The sequence below is a fragment of the Sciurus carolinensis genome, chromosome 10, assembly GCF_902686445.1.
Source record: "Sciurus carolinensis chromosome 10, mSciCar1.2, whole genome shotgun sequence".
Classification (NCBI taxonomy): domain Eukaryota; kingdom Metazoa; phylum Chordata; class Mammalia; order Rodentia; family Sciuridae; genus Sciurus; species Sciurus carolinensis.
Window position 1 is genome coordinate 103,586,373 of NC_062222.1, and position 4,346 is coordinate 103,590,718.

Here is a 4,346-nt window from a genome sequence, read left to right on the forward strand (position 1 = left end):
AGAACAATGAAGATCTTTTTTCTAATAAAGAAATGGCAATGAACATTGCCATGATATAACTTAGATTAGCTCTTCAAAATCAATTAGTATTATTGTGTTCTTTTGCCTCAAGCCTCAAAGAACCAATGATAATAAATAGAATATATTGACAGGCATTTAAAACACACAAAAAGCTTTGGTAGATGGAGATAAATGAATTCAAATCACAATTTTCAAGCCATTCATTCATTAATGACTTCATTTTAAAAAATGTGCTATGCACTTGATGTATCCACCAAATTAGTTACATAGTCAGAAAACAAGAATAATTACAGAAAAACAAAGCATGTGGTTCTATCTAAATTAATTCTGGTGAGGATGATATTCATTAACCAAATATTATTGTGAATAAACATATTTAAAAAGTGTATTAATGCTATGTAGAAAAGGAATAGTGTGTTCTGCATACAAATAGACAGTATTTACATAGTCAAAGCAAAAGGGAAAAGTTTCTCTGAGGAAATCATATTAAGGTAAGAGATCAAGGAGAAAGAGGCCATGAATAGTATATAGGGAGAAACACATTGATCAGATGAAAATACCTGTAGTGTTCTGGAGACTGAAGGAGAGATCATCACATTAGAAAATGGGAAGCTATTGCAGATAGTAAAATCAGGCACTCAGTCATGGACAGGCTTAGGAGTCATGTTGAACACTTTGATTGATTGATTGATAGATCGATTATTTTTTGAGATCAACAGCAAAATGTCATCTGAAAATTATTAATTTTTGTCTACCCAGAATCTGTTGCTCATGATTCTGGTGACTGACCCAGTTTTTATTTAAAGATCTCTTTTATCAGTCCATAATACTCCTTCCCCTCAACTCTGGCACAAGTGAATCTTATGTCAAGCCCCTATAAGTCAGTCATCGTCACCAAAGCTCAGCCTTTTACTTAAATCCCTGGAAAGAAAATTTTTTTCATGTTTTCTTAGTTGAATATAAAAAAATCTGACTTGTACTGCCAAAGCCAACTGGTACATGTAAGGAGGAGAATGAAGCCTGTTGACAGAGAAAGAGCAAAGATTTGGAAAATAGCTGGCTTCTGACAGTATTGTTAGTCTCCATTCAAGCTGTTTCCTGAATTTTTGAATTATATTATTCAAATTTGTTTTAAATTAAGATTGCTTTGTTCTTTCATTCACTTATAAAGAGATCTCACATAAAAATGTAAATCCTCAAGCAAGGATGGAATGTTAAGATTTGATTTTAATTTTTAATTTAAAACTGCATGGAATTTAAAAAAGGTATTTTATAGTCAAAACATCTGCATTTAGAGATGACTATTATAGTGTTCCAGATAAGATATATTACACAAATCAAAAAGGAAATAATGGTGGAGACAAGTAAATAAAAATATATTCAGGGAGTAAAATATCCTAGATGTATTTAAAATACATTAAATTAAATGAATAACCCCTAAGTTTGGGGGCCTATGAAAGCACATGGACAGTTATCTTTAATAGTTTTAGAACAACAAACAAACTATATATAGAATAGTTTTCAAATTGAATTTCAGATATTTTGAAAGTCCTTCATATATCCAAGTGGAGTTGCTGAGAAATATCTTAATGTATAAATTTGTTGTACAAATTTCTTCTACACTGAAATGTAGAAGAAATAAAGTGAGAAACTAGAATGAGAAAATCAGAAAGACCAGATTTAGCCTTGAACCAGAACCATAAGAACAAGAATGGGAAAATGTCCATTGTAATAAAAAAGAAAAATGAAAAAAAAAATGTACCATTGTTGAAAGAGTTCTAAGTTTGAAAGAACAAAGTTGGAAAATCATCTTCTCATATTTCTATTTCTTTCTTAAAGAAGGAGCCAAAGTCATCCCTTGAAAGTAAAGAGGTTTGCACATTAAAGAAGATAGAGATATTGAAAATAATTCTTACAGAGAGAGAATGAAAAAAGACTTTTATCCAGAGCCACATTTATTTAATGGAAGTCAAGTTTTGGCTATTTGTAATTCATAGAAATGGATATAAAGATCTATGAATATCCAATATCTAGAAGCTAAATCTACTACAACAATGTATGAGTTACTCTGTGGAGATGGTGTCACAAACCTGTGAATATACCAACATTAAATTGTGTACTTTGAATGGATGGATGCATGAAAGGTGAGTTATACATGAGTAAAGTCATCCAAAACCAAACCAAAGAACCTAGAACAGGTTGTAATTGTAACAATATGCTCAATAAATGTTATACATTCAATTCTGGAGAGCCGGCAACTACATCATAGTACATTAAAATCATATTTCTAATTATTTTTGAATATCACAATCTCCTATTAATATACACTATCATAAGATGTTAAATTTTTGTAATGATAGTAGAGTGAAACAGACATTATTACCTCATGTACATGTATGACTGCATGACCATCGTGATCCTACAATATGTATAATCAGAAAAATGAGAGATTACACTTCATTTATGTATAACTTATCAAAATGTATAAATGCATTCGTCATGTACAAAAAGTTAGAACAAATTAGAACAACTCACTTGTTTTACATAAAAACATCAGCACTGTGTTTTTTGCATAATATCTCTAAGAATATAAAAATATCCTTGGATGCCAAAATAAATAATTATATGCTTATTCTTTTAGTACCCCTATATTGTGGGAGAGAAGGGGACAACAGGTGGCAAAAAAAAAAAAAAATCAAAACAAAACAAAACAAACAGTTGAGATGATATTAAACTCAAGAAGATAATATCCAAAATAGAAAAAGTACATGTAAAAGAATGATAACAATAATAATAGTAAGTGTATAATATAATATTGTTAAATTAGACTATATTATGCCTAAGGTTGCCTCTGAACTTTGAGTTCCTTTGTAATGAACTGCAACCTAATATCACTGTACTAAAAACCTAACTTGGAAGTGTACTTTTGTAACAAATAGCTGTGTCTCAGCCAATCACAGCAGCTGAGCTCTCCCACAGTGACAAATTGATCACAGCATTTACCAATATAGCAAACTGATCTGCAAATTGTAGTTTTTGTGTACCTCACTTCATTTTCTATCCATGAATGTTGACAGATCATTGCAGAGTGGGCTTTTCTGAGGTCTATCCAATTCTCAAACTCTTCTTTGTTCAATTAAACTTTATTAAATTTAATTTGTCTGAAGTTCTTTGTTTAACACTGATATAGTACTATGTTTTTGCTCCAGAGAGAATGTGCTGTAGCACTTAGAGAAAATTTATGAGTTTCACAGTGCTTCATTCATGGTTATCCAAAACTTGATCTGCCTAACACCTACCTTGCCCTGAGTATTTGTGATGATATACTGTGAATCTTTCTGGACAACAGAAGCAGAAGAGGTCAAAGAGTTTTACCCACTCTTGTTGGGTAAATTTTTGTAATGAATGATGGTGGTGCCTGTGTGGCCAGGTCCTTACTGCAAAGGGTTGGCTGCAGCACAGGCGTGGTAGGGGCATAAGTCACCATGCTGAGGGCCACATGGAGGGCCCTGAGTTAAGTTCAAACCTAGGCAGTGACCAGGCCCCAGTCATTGACCTGTTGGGGAGAGGAAGCACCAGGCTTCCATCATACCAGTGAGGCCTGATACCTCACAGTCTCCTGCAGGCCACCCAAAACCAGCCCAAGCAAGATGATGACCCACTTCCCTCCATGATGCTCAAAGAATACCAGAACATTCCTGGAACTGAGAAAGTTGATGATGTTGTGAAAAGACTCTTGTCTTTGGAAATGGCCAACCAGGAGAAGAAGCTAAAAATCAAGCAAGAACAGTTGATGAACAAAGTTGTGGCAAACTATGAGGGCACCAGATCCCTGGAGGTTTGAATGGTTGCCTTGACCATCAAGATCCCCAATTCTGATGAAAACATGCAGAACATGGAAAGGCTAAAGGACACAAAAGCTATCTACTGATGAGCATTGACTAGAGGAAAACGGTGCTCAAAATCCTTTGTAAGACAAACTATAATGTCTTTGAGAAACATTCAGAAAGTTGGGGATTGAGTACACGTTTACCCCTCTCTATTGCCAAACTGCTCACCAATGCTTTGTGGCCCTGAGAGCTCTGTGCCTTCGGGTTTTCCTAAAAAAATCATGATCTTAAAAGCTGCAGTCACAGCAGTCCCAAAACAAGAAGACCAGAGAACCCAGAGAGGCCTTCTAAACCCTGAACAAAGGCATTCAAAGCAAACCAATAAAGTCTGTTAAAATTTAAAAAAATAATAATAAAATAAAAAGTTTTACCCACTCTTTATTAACTGACTCTTCTTTTCCCCCCAAATTTGACTGAAACTGATGATGTCACGCA

The 4,346-nt window shown here is 33.9% G+C and overlaps 1 pseudogene; it reads left to right on the top strand.

Moving 5' to 3' along the window:
• Nucleotides 1–3,506: 3,506 nt before the first annotated feature.
• LOC124994294 (28S ribosomal protein S15, mitochondrial-like) lies at nt 3,507–4,136 on the top strand (annotated as a pseudogene).
• The last annotated feature ends 210 nt before the right edge of the window (nt 4,137–4,346 follow it).